The 18,497-nt window shown below is 45.7% G+C and overlaps 1 protein-coding gene across 2 annotated transcripts in view; it reads right to left on the bottom strand.

Annotated features, from left to right (window-relative positions):
- The window catches only part of SLC38A9 (solute carrier family 38 member 9), a 115,285-nt gene extending 114,671 nt beyond the window's left edge, over positions 1-614 (bottom strand). For both annotated transcript variants that reach the window (XM_040339458.1, XM_040339465.1), the window contains exon 1: positions 505-614. The gene's annotated coding sequence lies outside the window, so the exon portion shown is untranslated. The remainder of the gene's footprint in view (positions 1-504) is intronic.
- Positions 615-18,497: the final 17,883 nt, after the last annotated feature.

The raw sequence follows: 18,497 nt of genomic DNA on the forward strand, positions 1-18,497 counted from the left end.
TGATGAAACTGGTAGTTTCACAACAGCTGGAGGGCTACCAGTTTGAGACCCCTGCTTTAGAGTGTAAGCTCTTCAGGGCAATGTTGACACTCATTACTGTGTGCTGTTTGTACTATGTGTCTGCTCTTTGTATATCATTCCGTATATTCCGCGCCCCTCGCTCACTTTGCGTGGCATTACATGAGATGGTGACAACATAACAACAAGACCATCAACTGTTGTCACTGTATATTAATCACAAAGATAAACTCCATCCATAACTGTGTCATATCAACACGAATGCAGCCTGCAGGGAAGGAATACATTAGCCCCGAGCTCCATGCACTATGTTGTGTCACATATAAAGGCGATTGCTGCCTGTACTACAGCTGTCAATACAGCAAACTGTACATGGCTGAGCTAAATGACATGTCATTACAGCCAAATGCTTATATGCTTTTAATCACAGCCCGATTTATTATACCACATAAAACATTGGAGAGACAGAACGATTGAATTGTGTACCTTTCACACTGTACGCTCACTCCTCTGCACCAACTTGCTCCCAGACTCTTCAACTTCCCTGTGCTCTTCAAAACAGGATACAGCTGAACCAACACAGGCGGGCCGACCCCGGGCCTCCGGGGATTGTAGTCCTTCGCTGGGCCATTGCCACAGTACAGAGAGGACACTGAACTACAAATCCCACAATGCAGCGCGAAGCCACGTGAGCCTTGTTTGGTTGGCCGAGTGTATGAGTCAGGGAAGAAGTGTGTGAGTGCAGAGTGCTGAGTTGAGAGTTCTGGTCGAAGCAAAGAGCAAGAAAACTGCTGAGTGTGGGGGGCCACTTCTCCAAATAGAATGAATAAGTGATACTACAAAAGGAAATAAAGTGGATGTGACAGTTCACTGTATTTTGCTGACTTTTTGATAGTCATCACTCACTGTTTTAAAGTGGAAGTAAAGTCCCCTTTAATTATTTTTTTTTAAGACCCCCCCAGGTGGGTTATTACATAAATGTACTAGTATGTGCCACACATGTGCATGGGAGTCACATCACTGTGGCACGGATAGGGGGCCATAAATGTTTTCTGAGCTGCGGGTGCGTGGCTCACTGAACTGGGGTGTGAAGCTCTAAAGATCTGGCACATGTTTAGGTGATATTCATTTTATCTACAGGTAAGCCTCATTATAGGCTTACCTGTAGGTAAAAATCAAAAAGCGGGCTTTACTGCATCTTTAAACTTATGCACGGATGAAATCCTTATTACCAATAGCCTGCTGGGTTAAAGTAGAAACAAAGTCTTTCAATCCAAGATGGTTGAAAAAAGAGGGGACTAAAAGAACGACAATAAATATGTAATGTATCAAAAAGGTATAAAAAATGTATTATTAATGATTTACATGGTAAGTGGACTAATATGGGGAGATTAAAAAGCACGTTATATGATCAAGCAGATCCACAGTTACACACACATGACAAGGACATACATGACACAAAACATGTAACAATAAACAAGTCCGGACGCCAGGTAATTTGGGGACGGTCAGCTCATGTCGGGAAATCCCTTGAAAACAGCAAAGCTGTATGGAGAGTAAGACCCACACCCAAATCCCCCTGGAGGCTCGAGCCAAAAAAGCAGAAGGAAAGAGGGGACAGGGCTAGGGAGACGGATGGAGTGGCTGACTGGGGGTACTGAAAGCTGAGGAAGTCGGGGAGTAACGGGGAACAGAGTCCATCAAACAATCTCCTCCAGAGATCCACTATACGATGAGACCACCCAAATGGAGATACCCAGAACTGCGGATATAAATGTCTTAATAGTTTTCCTAAAGCATGTGTATGCTGTCAGCAAAGATCGTAGCACAACGATGTAAATCAATACATTACCACTCTTAGGCCCCTTTCACACGGGGCAGATCAGTAATGATCCGCCCCGTGAACCTCCGCTTGCTCAGCGGGGATCGCTCCATTGATCCCCGCTGAGCCGGCGGATAACAGGGCGGTCCCCGCACACTGTGCAGGGACCGCCCTGTCTTTTCTCTGCTCTCCCCTATAGGGGGATCGGATGAACACGGACCATGTGTCCGTGTTCACCCGATCCGATCCGCCAGACGGATGGAAAAGTAGGTTTTTCCTCCGTCACACTTTGGCGGATCGGAGCGGGTTGAATGTCAGCGGGCATGTCACCGCTGACATCCGCGGCTCCATAGAGGAGCACAGAGCGCCCGTTCAGGTCTGCCTAAAAAACTGGCAGGTGGACCTGAACGGGCCGCCCGTGTGAAAGAGCCCTTATGGTGTCAGAAAACTTCATTGGGGCTAATTGGCATCTCATGATGAAATGTAACACTAATGACAGGAGACGAAGACGGATCTGAAAGGAGCATATCCATCAGGTGTTCCCGGCTATCCAGCTGTACACTGCGTCTTTTTTACACACCACCAAGAAACTTTGGCTATAGCATCGTCCCAGACACGGCCGTGTTATGGACTCTCTCTGTTACATTTCATCAGGGAATGTCAATTAGCCTCAATACTGTCCATACAGCGTTACCGTTTTCATGGGATTTCCCGCCAGGAGCTGACCATCCCCAAATTACCTGGCGTCCGGACTTGTTTATTGTTACATGTTTTGTGTCATGTATGTCCTTGTCATGTGTGTGTAACTGTGGATCTGCTTGGTACCTCCATCCAGATCATATAACACACTTTTTAATCTCCCCATAATAGTCCACTTACCATGTAAATTATTAATAATACATTTTTATACCTTTTTGATACATTACATATTTATTGTTCTTTTAGCCCCCTTTTTTTCAATCATCTTGGATTGGAAGACTTTGTTTATGCAGTTAAGGGCTGAACAGCAATCAGTACATCATAGATTTACATGGTATATTACAAGCCTCGATTGCTATCTTTTTGTTTATATGGGTTAAAGTAGAACTATGGACAAAACTTTTTTTTTTTTTTTTTTTTTCATTTTGGATAAAGCAAGGGAGGGTTACTTGTCCCATTGCGGAGAGTTCCCCTCACTTCCTGTCCCATAGCCAAGCAGGAAGTGAGAGGATATCCATGCAAATCAAGGGAATTCCTTGGGGACCCCCAGATCACCAGGACTGGTGTCCCCACTGGAATATTTCCTTTCTATTACTTTTCTGGGGACAGCCCAAAATTTGGGATTTTCTCTTACTTTTAACTAGGGTTGTCCCAATACCACTTTATTAAGTACTCGCCATACCGTTTACCGATACTTTTATTTAATCTCATGTGACAGTGGCACATGTGTCAGTATTTTCTTTTTTCTTTTTTTTACAATGCTTTCTTTTTTAAGGGGGTGGAGGAATGGACAGTTATAGTTTATTGCAATTATTTTTTTTTTATTTTTTTTATCAGCCCTGTTGGGAGGCTATGGTGAGATATCAGGGGTCTTAACAGACCTCTGACATCTCCCCTTTGAGACAGGGAAAGGGACCAGGGACACATATTCCCCAGTCCCTTTCTCAGCAGCCTTAGCTGCACTGAAAATGAATGGAGAGAAGACGGCGGCTTCTCTCCATTCATTAACTGAGACATCGTAATCACAGGAGATTACGTTTCAGTTATGTGAATGGACAGAGTCAGTGATCACTGAATCTGTCCATTCAGAAAACGAAGGAGCCAGAGAGAGAACTCCGCTTTCCATCCTGACAGATCGAGAGGGACAGCAGCACGAAGGGGGAAAAGAGAGGGGGGACACAGAGCAGCACGGAGGGGGACACAGAGCAGAAAAGAAGGGGGACACAGAGAAGAGAAGAGGACACGGAAGAGAATGGAGGGGGACACGGAGGGTGACAGTAGCATGGAGGGGGACACGGAGAGGGACTGGAGGAGGATGCGAGGACAGTCAACGGTGATCGTGTGTGAGAGAGTTACAAGCACCGATCTCCACTGATTTAACTAAAGTAGCTGAAAGCCGCACGGGGGGAGAGAAACAGGCCGACTGTCACACTTTGAAATCTATACATGGTGATTGGTGCTTGTAATCTCCCACCGCACTGATCACCCTGACTGCCCAGGTATTGGGTGAAGCATCAGAGCATTTGCCCGAGTAGTACTCGGGCAAGTGCTCGGTATCGGTACCGATACTAGTATCGGGACAACCCTACTTTTAACCACTTATGGACCGCCCGCCGTCGTTATATATGTTGGCTGTTTGAAGAGGAATACCTTTGTTATGGTAGCAGCTAGCTACCATTACCCCCGTATCCTCTTCTTTAGCAGGCGGTCCGCTTCCCGTCCCGCTGCTCTCCGGTGCCCCCCACTGCTAACCGGAGCCGTCAGCAGCGGCGGAGGCGATCCGGGTCCTGTCTCTACCCTGACATGGAGACGAGTGAGGGGAAGATGGGCCCCACCCGTCTCCATATGACTGCAGGGCGTAAGCCACGTCAAAACGTCACTTCTGCCCAATGTTCTTAAAGGGACATTTTTTGGTGGGGATTTTTTTAGAATGACATACATTTTTATTTTTTATTGCATTTTTGTCTAAATATGAGATCTGATGTCTTTTTGACCCCAGATCTCATATTGAAGAGGACCAGTCATGTTTTTTTCTATTACAAGGGATGTTTACATTCCTTGTACTAGGAATAAAATTGACCCCAAAAAAAAAGTGTCAGAATAAAGTAGGATAAATAAGAAAAAATAATAATTTTTAAAGCGCCCTGTCCCGAAGAACTTGCGCGCAGAAGGGAACGCATACATGAGCAGCGCCTGCATATAAAAACAGAGTTCAAACCACACGTGAAGTATCGTCGCGATCGGTAGAGAGAGAGCAATAATTCTAGCATTAGACCTCCTCTGTAACTCAAAACATGCAACCTGTAGAATTTTTTAAACATCGCCTACGGAGATTTTTAAGGGTAAAAGTTTGTTGGCATTCCACGAGCTGGCGCAACTTTAAAGCGTGACATGTTGGGTATCAATTTACTTGGCGTAACATTATCTTTCACAATATAAAAAATATAAAGGGGTAACTTTAGGCCCCTTTCACACGTACGGATACCGTGAGGATCCGTACCTTTCTGATCTGCTTGCAATGCATCCATCTGCAATGGAACGATCCCCGCTGGGCCGGCAGATGACAGGGTGGTCCCTGCACACTGTGCAGGGACCTCCCTGTCAGATCTCCGCTCTCCTCTATGGGGGGATCGGATGAACATGGACCGTCTGTCTGTTCACTCGATCCGCAGACGGATGGTAAAATAGGATTTTCCTCCATCTGCAGAATCGGACCATAGAGGGGACCGATGAGATCGGGTGTCAGCGGATGTTCATCCGCTGACACCCGATATCCTATAGGAATACATGTATGTTCGTATTTCATCCAAAAACGGATGGAAGAAATACGGACATACGATCCGCACGTGTGAAAGGGACCTTACTGTTGTCTTTTCTTTTATTAAAAAAATATATATTTTTTTCCAAAAAAAGTGCGATTGTAAGACCGCTGCGCAAATACGGTGTGACAAAAAGTATTGCAACGACCAACATTTTATTCTCTAGGGCAGGCATGTCCAAAGTCCGGCCCGGGGGCCAATTGCGGCCCCCCTGGTGATTTAATACGGCCACGAAAGATATACACCGTATTTATCGGCGCTGCCTCGGAGGGGAAAGGGAGGGGGCAAGACAAGTTCCATCAGATTACATGAAGAGCATCTCCTGTTTACTCAGTGGCGTCTGTAATAGGAAGTCCAGTCTCCTGGGATGCCATTGAATGACTGTTCTATCTATCATAGGAGGCAGGACTTTGTATTAAAGAGGTAACCGAGTAAACAGATTCTCCTGTTTGTAATCCATCGACACTCATCCCCCCCCCCCCCCCCGTCCCCTCTGAGGCTGCAGATGGGCATCAATCAGGCTGCACTGATGGCAATGGTAAGGCTGCATTCATGACACATGTGAGGCTGCATTCATGGCAATGGTGAGGCTGTGCGTGTTATACGCCTATAAATATGGTATATCCAAATAAAACACCCAAGTTCATCCCTAGTCCTGAGCAGCGCTCGGGGATTCGTTGGGGCCTCAAAAGAGATATATACATATATAACACGCCCAAGCTCATCTCTTCACCACACACAGCCACAAAGGCAACAGAATTATTGTTGGGCCGTGTATTATTGCTCGAACAAACACACTTAGACCAAATTTTAATGGTTCAAAGAATGTCAGGCAAAATGGTCGGCCCTCACGCATGTTCACTTCATCAAATCTGGCCCTCTTTGAAAAAAGTTTGGACACCCCTGGCCTAGAGTAAACAAAGTCTCTTTCTTGGTGTGAGCTAATGAATTTTCCTTCTGAGTGTATGTGTAGAAAGAATCATGTGCAGTGTTTGTGTTTGTGTCTCTATGCCAGTTGAAACTCTCTTTTATCCTATTCACAAATCTATATGTCAGCTAAATACATCTTGCATAGATGCTTTATATGGCTTTAATCTATTGTTAAATTACATAGCTCCACCCATTGTCCTGACATGGTTAACTCCAAAATAGAGATTACAATGTATCCCCATATTTGTCTGGGTCACCTTGCCGAAAGCTGACTTGTCTTTCAGGCTGCTTTGATTGACAACAACATATAACAGTTTCCTAAAAAAAACATAGTGTTGACCTTCTGTTAAATGCCAAATTCCTGCAATAGATATATTCTTTTTATTAATATTTTTTTTTTACTAGTAACGGCGGCGATCAGCAATTTTTATCGGTACTGCAACCTTATGGCGGACACTTCGGACACTTTTGACACATTTTTGGGACCATTGGCATTTTTATAGCGATCAGTGCTATAAAAATGCATTGATTACTATAAAAATACCACGGGCAGGGAAGAGGTTAACACTAGGGGGCGAGGAAGGGGCTAATTATGTTCCCTGTGTGTGTTCTAACTGAAGGGGGGGGGGGTCGGACTGATTAGGGAAAATGACTGATCGCTGTTCATACATTGTATGAACAGACGATCCGTCATTTCTCCCCCTGACAGGACTGGGAACTGTGTGTTTACACACACAGCTCCCGGTTCTCGCTCTGTAACGAGCGATCGCGGGTGCCCGGCGGTGATCGCGCCTGCCGGGCATGCGCGTCGGCACCAGGGGCGAGCACGCCCCTATTGGATGAAATGCGAGATGACGTATAGCTACGTGATCTCACGCAGCCATATAACTGCGGCGGCTGGTCGGCTAGTGGTTAAAGTGAAGGTGCATGTTATACACAGATAAATACAATAAATACGGTATAGCCAAATGGCATGCCCAAGCTCATCTCTTTACCCCATACAGCCACAAAGGCAAGAGAATTCTTGTTGGGCAGTATATAAGTGCTCAGACGAACACACATAGACCGAATTTTAATGGTTCAAAGAATGTCAGGCAAAATGATCGGCCCTCTTGCACCTTCACTTCATCAAATCTGGCCCTCTTTCAAAAAAGTTTGGACACCCTTGCTCTATGGTGTTAGAAAAAACATTATATATTGTGAAATGGGGGTGTTTAGCTCAAGTGGCAATTGCGTTTTTTCATCGAGTCCACAGCAGTCAGTTATCAGGTTTAAGGGCATGGCAGCCCATTTTTATTAAAAGGAACAAAATAAAAGTTCACACATAGGATTTGCCACACAGGGGTTCTTCTCCAATAAAGTTCACATAACAGGAAATTCCAAGGCTCCTAGGCTTACTTTGCCTTGCAGTTACCTGCTAAACCAGCCTACTCCTGGCCTCAACAGGATTCTCCAGCCCTTGGGTTAGCTCACTGTCTCCCAGACTTCTGGACTTCCTTTAGCCCCCCTTGGACTTGCTAGTCGCCTCAGCTCTACCAGCCTGCCAGTCCGTCAGGCACGAAGTCCCCCCACACCAAGGATGTAGTCTCACACAGACAGCTTTCCCCACACAGGTCTGTCTTGATACAGCAGCAGTGACAAGCTGCACACACTACATTTTCCTCCACTCTCTGCTCTCACCAGCCCCTCGTTATATGGACTGTGTGCGCCCAGACACACAACCTGCTAGCTATTCATAAGACCTGGACACAAAGTTGGAGATCCCGTCCCACCCATATCTCCGAGGGATCTTCAAACTACAGAGGCCCATTCTAAACTAGCAAAACCTGGAGAAAACTGACAGAGCAGTTTTCTCAATTTAAACTCTACACTCTGTAGTCTTGCGGTCCGTATATATGCAAACTCTGTGCCCCTTTTACCTCCAATTTCATAGAGACAGAGCCTCTCACTATTGCAATATATATATAGTACTAACCCTGAAGGAGCTGCTGGTTTGATTTGGGTTGCTACGTTACCTCTATCTTCCCGCCGTCTAGGGTACTGGATGAGAGCTGTAATAAAGTCTGTGCTTTTATTACTAAGCCGAGTAAAAACAGTAGAAGTAGAAATAGGTGAATGGATAGAACAAAATGGAAATGGCGGATTCAGGGTTAACTGGTTCTGGAAACAGTCTGGCTTCCAATGACAAACTTCTTCACCACTCTAGTCAGAGTGGGTATAGTGCACCTGGATAGGCCTCTCTCACCAGCCTAGCAGCCAGAGTGTCACTCGGAAACTTTAGGTTGAAGTCTCTGCCACAGACCCTCCTAAAGGTGGAGATAGTCTTGGTCCAAAATCCTTCTCAACTGGATTCAGCACCCGGATCTCCTTCAACAAGCTTTGGTTACATCAGGAACTGATAGGCGACCATCGTCTAGACTCTCAAATACGAAGTGTCCTTCGATTAGCAAATAGGCCTCTCCTGTGACAACAGCCTCGTGCTCGGTGTCCCCCAGACAGGTTCTAAATCGATCGGTCTCCCCCCACTTTGGACGGACAGCACAGGACCACTTGCCAATTGTAGACTCAGTCTGCCTACTGAGTCTATGAGGTAGATTAATGCTCCGGACCAATGTGGTCCCGGAGCCCGGAACATTGAAACACAGGGGTGCCCCACACCGGGATGGTGGTACGACTGCCCAGGTGGAAGGCTGCAAGGCGACGATGCCCAGCCAATGGCGCCTGCCCCCTAAATACCCCTCCCCAGCATGCACAGCGAGGCGATCAACCCTCCTGATTGGCTTCCGAGGAGAAGTATCCACACGACCCTGATTCTACTGCTGACACCTACCGTCTGGGGGGGCCTGAAGTACCTAGACAGCAGCCGTGGGCACACACTACAACCAGAGCTGGAACAGAGGCCTTAAATTTAGCCAAATAAAGATGGTCAGAGTCAATTAACTCTCTGACTCCCTTCTAAATTTACAGCAGCACCTGCTATGAAAGTAGCCAGGCACTACATATATTTTTATTTTTTAACTTGTAAAAATCTGAAATCCCAAATTTCAGAAAGAGGCTCGGTGCTTAAGTGGTAATGATAATGGTAAACAGGACAAATAGAGAGGTGAATCTCCTTACAATTTATAATCCCCCTGAACTCTATCCAAAACAAAAACAAAAAAGTCCTGCCTTTAGTTATACTTTAAATAGCGCCAACTGTACGCATATGCGGCCTTGACTTTAAGGGGTTATTTAAGGGGTTATATCATCCCGGTACCGTTTTTTAGAGTGGTTGGCTCGGCTGTTATCCTGAAAGAGGGGGAGGGGACTCCCCCCTCCCGCCGCTCTTCCCGGGCCTCCTGTCCAACCGGGAGACCCGAGTCACGCAAAGAAAAACACATACATAAGGGTAAGACTCAACCACTTTGCAACCATGTGTAAAACACATAGGGGGTGATTTCCTAAAACTGGAGCACTCAAAATCAGGTGCAGCTGTGCATAGTAGCCAAGTAGCTTCTAATAATAGCTTGTTCAGTTAAGCTTTGACAATAAACCCTGAAAGCTGATTGGTTTCTGTTCAGATCTACACTAGATTTTGCACTCTTCAGTTTTAGTAAATAATCAACCCAGTCCCAGTGGGCTTTCAATGGTTGATAAAGACGTTGAGGTGGTGGTGACATATCACTTGTAAGGTGCCTGTCAAATGCCTCTGAAAAGTACTGCAGATCATCGCTGAACTCACTGAGACTTGTAAAAATTATATACAAGGAAAAGTTGTAACTTTTTTACATAGCGCAGCTCACCAACATTGAAAACTAGGGATATCTTCAGGAACAAAATTGAACAATCAAAAGGAGTCGGCAGGGCCATATACTACTCTGATTTTGGCCAAGCCAGCAGGTTGGGGCTGAAATTCAAGCAATGTCAGCTTCAGCCATCTGTCAACCGAACAATTGTCACCAGTGACCGCCCTGTTATTCTGGATTTCCCATTGTTTTCTGTCTAGGTGATAATGGTCACCGGGGCGAATCTCAGCAGCTGGGACACAGATGGCAAGACAAACCTGACAGGATGGTCTAGTAGTCACCATTAACCATTTTATCCAAAACCAAGAGTAGATATTTACCTTTAAATACACCAACTCTAACTGACAGATTTTCTAAAATAATACGCTATATATGCTGGGACAATTTACTGCTGAGCAGTTGGAAATCAGACAGTTGAACTCAAAACTGTGTCATACGACTATTACATTCTCCTATCCAGAACACTAGCTGCACAAGTTTGCACATTCATGCATATTCACACCATGTTTGTGTGGTTTTCTAAAGGGTTCTCTAGTTTCCTACTGCAGTTCTATCCCGGCAGGCTAGCTTAATTCCACCTAAAAATTAAAGCTAGATAAGGCTTCATTTCCTCTAGCGTTTTTACAGCCACTTTTGTTAGCCTTTTTTACAGCTTAAAAACGCCTGTCCATGTTTTATTTAGTAAAAAAAAAAAATTTTTTTTACATTTTTTTTTTGTGAGCTGGAGCTTTAAAAATGCAGCGGTAAAACAAAAAATGCCGCGGTAGCGTTTTTGAGAGTTTTTGAGCGTTTTCGCGCGTTTTTTAGCATTTTTTAACGTCTGGCGTTTTTACAGCTCTACTCTGGAGCTTCAGAACGCCCTGGTCCTGCGTTTTTTTTTACAGCTCAAAAACGCCTATGCCATTTGCAGCTCAAAAACGCCTATGTGGGCATGATGCCATAGAATAACATGGACAGGCGTTTTTAACCACTTCCCTACCGTGTCATTGTGAAATGACGGCGGCAGGAACCCCTCCTCGATCCGGGTGGACGTCATGTGACGTCCTGGGCTTTGTGGGGGAATATCTGAATGATGCCTGCAGCTAGAGGCATCATTCAGATATCCTTCTGCCGGCGATTCTGCACAACGTAATAACGATCATAGCGGCGATTCCGCCGCTAAATCGTTCTTACAGGCGGCGGGAGGGGACATCCCCCCCTCCCGCCGCTATCCGGTGCTTCTCCGGGCTCTCCCGTGCCATCGGGGGCCCGGAGAACGAATCGTCCGGCGCTGGCAGGAAGCATAGAGATGACTGGTGACCAGATGGTCACCAGTCATCTCTATGACCGTCGGAGGACCCGGGCGCGATGTGATGACGTCACGCCCGGGTCCCCGTAAGTAAACAAAGCCGCAATTGCGGCTGCTAAGCAACAGCAAGCATGAGATCGGTGAATTTTTTTTCACCAATTTCATGCTTTCCAGCCTGGAGGAGAGATGTGGGGTCTTATTGACCCCACATCTCTCCATAAAGAGGACCTGTCACACACATTTCTATTACAAGGGATGTTTACATTCCTTGTAATAGGAATAAAAGTGATAATAAAAAAATAAAAATAAAAAAAGTGTAAAAAAAGAAATAAATATGTAAAAAAAAAAGAAATAAATATTTTTTTTAACGCCCCTGTCCCCGGTAGCTCGCGCGCAGAAGCGAACGCACACGCAAGTCCCGCCGTCATATGTAAACGCTGTTTAAACCACATATGTGAGGTATCGCCGCGTGCGTTAGAGTGCCAGCAACAATTCTAGCACTAGATCTCCTCTGTAAATCTAAACTGGTAACCTGTAAAAAATTTCAAAGCGTTGCCTATGGAGATTTTTAAGTACCGAAGTTTGGCGCCATTCCATGAGTGTGCGCAATTTTAAAGCGTGACATGTTAGGTATCTATTTACTCGGTGTAACATCATATTTCATATTTTACAAAAAAATTGGGCTAACTTTACTGTTTTGTTATTTTTTTAATTCATGAAACAATTTTTTTCCAAAAAAAGGCGTTTGAAAAATTATTGTGCAAATAGCGTGCAAGATAAAACGTTTCAATGACCGTCGTTTTATTCCCTAGGGTGTCTGCTAAAAAAACATATATAATGTTTGGGGGTTCTGCGTAATTTTCAAGCAAAAAAATTATGATTTGTACATGTAGGAGAGAAGTGCCAGAATAGGCCTGGTATGGATGTGTGTATAACAGCCCTGTATGGAAGTGGTTAAGCTGTAAAAAACGCTCAGAAAAGTGGCTGTAAAAACGTCAGTGGAAATGAAGCCTAAATGTATGATTGTAATAGGGACAGGACAAAACTGAACAATTACATACCTCCCAAGTTTTTGAGATGCAAAAGAGGGACACCTATCAGCAAAAGTATGCAGGCATAGGACACACCCCCTGCCATGTCCCTTAAAGGAGAATTGTACAAAAAAACAAGATTGGTTAAACCCACAAGTGATTCCGTATTTATCTGCGTATATCGCTCACTTTTTTCCCCTTTAAAATAAGGGGAAAATCGTGGGTGCACGATATACGCCGATACCCGCTTCCCACGCTCAGTTTGAATGCCTGCGCCGACATATACCGAGTGGAGTACACTCGGCTACATTCGGCCAGGCTCGGCTTCGCTCGTGCTCGCGCATAAACGTCACAGAGCGTGAGCAAGAGTGAAGCCGAATGTATCAGAGTGTACTCCACTCGGTATATGTCGGCGCAGTCATTCAAACTGAGTGCGGGAAGCGCCGATTCGACAGGGAGACAGCGCGGGAGAAGCCGGGAGGACACCACCGAAGCCGCAGACGAACGCCGGACCGACGAGGCCGTCGATGGACGCCGCGCAAGACACCAAAACTGTAAGTACTAAAAAAATTTTTTACAGGAATTGCGGGTCCACATTAGGGGTGCGCGCTATACGCCGGAGCACACAATACCCCGATAAATACGGTATATAGATCAGATCAAATGAGGGACAAATGAGGAGGAATAAGGGACACTTCTCCAAATCAGGGACAGTCCCTCAAAATCAGGGACAGTTGGCAGCAATACAATTATCAGGATATTTCTGAATATGATGAATTGCAGTTAGGACGAGAGGTGCAGCACTGCATGGAGTGTCTAGATTTGGAGTTCTAGTGGGTGCTCCAGTTAGCTCCCATAGTTCATAAAATATAGGTCAAGTTTACTGGATTCCACAAATATTTAAGAGGCATTAGATTGTAAATTCCTTTGGCAACAGGGATTGATAGTTCAATGTTATCTGTAAAGTGCTGCAAAAACATTTCATCACTATATAACCGGAAAAAAAATATGACCCTGCTACATAACTGCTGAGGCAAATTATTTCCTGGACAAGTCACCAAATGTGTAAGGCTGACTAGGGAGCCTGTTATGTGATTCAGCTCAGAAGTGGACCAATAACTAAATAATATAAAAAGATGCAGGGCATTACAGTATTCATAAAAAATAATGACAGTATTCATATTGTAGAAGAAGACTAAACAATATGCATGGTAGTAGTCAAAGTACTAATAATGTAATACTGTTAGTTTCCAATATTTATATACAGGAACTTATATAATGTGTTCCTTGTCATTTAGATCTTTGTTTTTCTGTTCCAAATTTCAGGAATTTATGGTGGCTCTAAATCTGCCATCCATTTAAATATCCTAATGTTTAATGGCAGATGCACTCCTTGCTCTACAATGTTTATCCAAGATAAGATAACAGCTCTGAAATGCAATATAAAGTCACTGTGCAGCAGACAGAACTGATTTATGAGTACATCCAACCTCATTAACACAAGGAGAAGATTGGAAAAAAGAATCATCTGTTTTTTTTGCTTGCTAAAAGCCCCATACACACTATCAGTTTTCCTGCAGGTTTTTCTCTTCAGGTTTACCAAAACCATCTAATATGAGGTCAAACCTCAAGAGTTTCAATTTTTATGCAATCAGGCAGGCCCTTGCACTACATGGTTTTGGTAAACCTTAAGAGAAAAACCTGCAGGAAAACTGATAGTGTGTCTCATATCAAAAATGAAGAGGTTACTCAACTTAAGAAAACTCTTGCATGACAGAATAGAACTTCAAGTGATAGTAAACTCTGTTACACCACTACAGCCCATAATAAGGCTTAACTGTGAGGCCCCGTACACACGACCAGTTTCCTCGGCAGAATTCAGCTTCCGACCGAGTTTCTGGCTGAATTCTGCCGAGAAACCCGGCCGTGTGTACACTTTAGGCCGAGGAAGCCGACGAGGAGCTCGACGAGGAAATAGAGAACATGTTCTCTATTTCCTCGTTGTTCTATGGGAGCTCTCGGCCCGCCGAGCTCCTCGGCGGCTTCAGGGCTGAACTGGCCGAGGAACTCGATGTGTTTGGCACGTCGAGTTCCTCGGCCGTGTGTACGGGGCCTTAAGGCTGCATTCACACCTAGGCGTACAAAATCGCAGCGTTTTGTCCCGCGAATTGCGGCGACAAATTGCAGCGTTTTGTACCGCGATTGCGGCGACAAAACGCCGCGATTGTGAATGCAGCCTCACTCCCTCTATGGAGATGCCGAACGCCGCCTGAAAAAAAAGGTCCGGGACTTTTTTTCAGGCGGCAGGCGTACGGCGTTCGGCGTGGAGATGTGAACCATCTCCATAGAGGGTAATGTGTTTTCATCCCTCCAGCGTCTCGGGGCTGCTGCGGCGTCACACTACAGGCGACAAAACGCCTAGGTGTGAATGGGGGCTAAGTACTGTTAACCACTTCGGTCCATAGGGATTTGGCTGCCCAATGACCAGGCCATTTTTAGCGATTCGGCACTGCAACGTTTTAACTGACAATTGGGCAGTCGTGTGACGTTGCACGCAAACAAAATTGCCGCCCTTTTTTCCCCACAAATAGAGCTTTATTGTGGTGGTATTTGATCACCTTTGCAGTTTTTATTTTTTCCGCTATTAACAAAAAAAGAGCAACAATTTTGAAAAAAAAGCAATATTTTTTACTTTTTTTTTAATAAATATCCCCCAAAAATATATAAACTAAACAAAAATGTTTTCCTCCGTTTAGCCGATATGTATTCTTTTATATATTTTTGTTAAAAAAACCCGCAATAAGCATATATTGATTGGTTTACGCAAAAGTTATATAGCCAGATTCAGAGAGATGGCCGCAAATTTGCGGCGGCGTAGCTTAGCGTGTTTAGGCTACGCCGCCATAAGTTAGCGAGGCAAGTACTTGATTCTCAAAGTACTTGCCTGCTAAGTTACGGCGGCGTAGCCTAAAGCGGGCGGGCGTAAGGGCGCCTAATTCAAATTTGTCTGAGGGGGCGTGTTTTATGGTAATGAGGCTTGACCCGACGTGATTGGCGTTTTTTTTTAACTGCGCATGCGCCGTGCGCCTACATTTCCCAGTGTGCATTGCGGCTAAGTCCGCCGCACGGGCCTATTGATTTCGACGTGGACGTAAACGACGTAAATCCCTATTCACGGACGACTTACGCAAACAACGTAAAATTTTCGAAGCTGGGACGGCGGCCATACTTTAACATTGGCTACGCCACCTAGGGGGCAGCTTTAACTTTAGGCGGCCTATCTCTTACGTAAACGGCGTAAATGTACTGCGGCGGCCGGGCGTACGTTCGTGAATAGGCGTATCTACTGATTTACATATTCTACGCCGACCGCAATGGAAGCGCCACCTAGCGGCCAGCCGAAATATTGCAACCTAAGATAGGACGGCGCAAGCCGTCGTATCTTAGATATGTTTAAGCGTATCTCTGTTTGAGAATACACTTAATACTATATGATGTGATTTGGAGAGTGGGTGGAGGGGTTTTGGGGGGCCGTGGTTGAGTTCCAGCACCTATTGTTTGAGAAAAAAAGCCCTGTATATGTGTATATACACAAGTATATTTTTAGTTATTTTCAATCATATAGGTTGGTGTTAGTGTTACCACAGCTTCCTGTTTACCAGAGACTACAGGTGAAACTCGAAAAATTTGAATATCGTGCAAAAATTCATTTATTTCACTAATGCAACTGTAGCGCTACCCCTGCAGGAGCCGCTGGTTGTTTTTGGGATCAGCGAATTAAGTTACCTCTTACCAATGTCTAGGGGTATAGTGGATGAGTAGACCAGTGAGCGAATGTCCAGACAATAAATTAAGGTTTTCTGAATGCTTTATTCTCGGCCCAACATGACCAACATCAACATGAGGTAGAGAGGAAAGGTTGATGAAGCAATAGAGAACTTTTGCAGTATCAGGCCTGGATATGAAGCGAGCAATCCTGCTCTCAGTAGTAAAAAACACTAGCCAGAGTGGGTGAAGTGCCCCCGGACAAACTCCTGCCACGAGTTTGGCAGCCAAAGCGCTACTTTAAGGTTGCTGGGAGGAACAGGTCTCTGCCACAAACCCGGCTCTAGGGACCTCTGCCACAGGCCTAGTACTTGGATGAGCTGAATGGATTGAGCGAATCCTCCCAGTAAATTAAGTCAGGGTCACCGGGTCACAGTTGAAGTGTACCTGTCAATGTCCCGGTGACCAGATCCCTGATGGTTCGTTCAGGCCCCTCAGATAACCTGCCTCTGGGTTCTCCTTGAGCCAATCCCCCACCGTTCGGCACATAGCTTGGGATCTCTTCAATAGAGCCGGGGACCCAGCGAGTCACTGGGGCCCCTTTCAGCAACATGGAACTCCGCGTAGTACGCGACCCCGGCCTGGTAGGCCGTATCGCCGGGGTCTGTTGGATGCGCACACCCTAAAGGAACCCGCGAAAAACCAACAAAAATGGCGTCTGCCACAGATATACCCTCTCCCAGCATGCCCCGCGAGGGAAAACTCCTCTAATTGGCTGCTGGGGAAGAGTGACACCCCTGGAGCGCAGACTGACCTACAGGACAGTTCAGGAATGACAGCAGCCCATAAATTTAGCAAATCATAAATGGGAGCAAAATAACTCTCCCATTCCCCACTAACTTTAGCGTAGTGCCCATACTGAAAGTAAGGGGGTGCTACACAACTTAAAATGGTGAAACTAATATATGAGATATAGACTCATTACATGTAAAGCAAGATAGTTCAAGTCGTGATTTGTCATAATTGTGATGATTATGGCTTACAGCTCATGAAAACCCCAAAGCCACAATCTCAGAAAATTAGAATATTACATGCAATCAATAATACAAAGAACAATATCGGACCTCTGAAAAGTATAAGCATGCATATGTACTCAGAACTTGGTTTGGGCCCCTTTTGCAGCAATTACTGCCTCAATGCGGCGTGGCATGAAAGCTATCAGCCTGTGGCACCGCAGAGGTGTTATGGAAGACCAGGATGCTTCAATAGCGGCCTTCAGCTCTTCTGCATTGTTCGGTCTCATGTCTCTCATCTTTCTCTTGGCAATGCCCCACAGATTCTCTATGGGGTTCAGGTCAGGCGAGTTTGCTTGCCAATCAAGCACAGTAATCCCACGGTCATTGAACCAGGTTTTGGTGTTTTTGGTAGTGTGGGGAAGGTCCCAAGTCCTGCTGGAAAATTAAGCCAGCATCCCCATAGAGCTCGTCTGCGGAAGGAAGCATGACGTTCTCCAAAATCTCCTGGTAGACGGCTGCGTTGACCCCGGACCTAAAGTGGATGTAAACCCGAATATTATTATTAGGGTTGTCCCGATACCACTTTTTTAGGACTGAGTACGAGTACCGATACTTTTTTTTTAGTAGTCGCCGATACCGAATACCGATACTTTTTTTTAAATGTGTCTCCATATGCAGCCTTGTCTCCCCCCATATGCAACCATTGTCTCCCCCCATTATCCAGCCACTGTCTCCCCCCATTATCCAGCCACTGTCTCCCCCCATATGCAGCCATGTCCCCCATATCCAGCCATTGTCTCCCCCCATATGCAACCATTGTCTCCCCCCATTATCCAGCCACTGTCTCCCCACATTATCCAGCCACTGTCTCCCCCCATGCAGCAATGTCTCCCACCATATCCAGCCATTGTCTCCCCCCATTATCCAGCCACTGTCTCCCCCCATATGCAGCCATGTCCCCCATATCCAGGTATTGTCTCCCCCCATTATCCAGCCACTGTCTCCCCCCATGCAGCAATGTCTCCCACCATATCCAGCCTTTGTCTCCCCCCATATACAGCCATTGTCTCCCATATGCAGACATTGTCATCCCCCTTACCTGCATCCGCTGCTGCCGCCGACTGTTTAACACGCGCGGGTAGTGTAATGATTGGTGCCGCGCTGCGTACAGACACTCCCCCTTGCTCGGGATTGGACAGTTCACCCAAACAAGGGGGAGTGTCTACGCGGCGCGGTGCCAATCATTACAGCTGTAATGATTCGTGCCGAGCTGCGTACAGACACTCCCCCTTGCTCGGGATTGGACAGTTCACCCGAGCAAGGG

Source organism: Rana temporaria, chromosome 1, assembly GCF_905171775.1.
Source record: "Rana temporaria chromosome 1, aRanTem1.1, whole genome shotgun sequence".
NCBI lineage: Eukaryota > Metazoa > Chordata > Amphibia > Anura > Ranidae > Rana > Rana temporaria.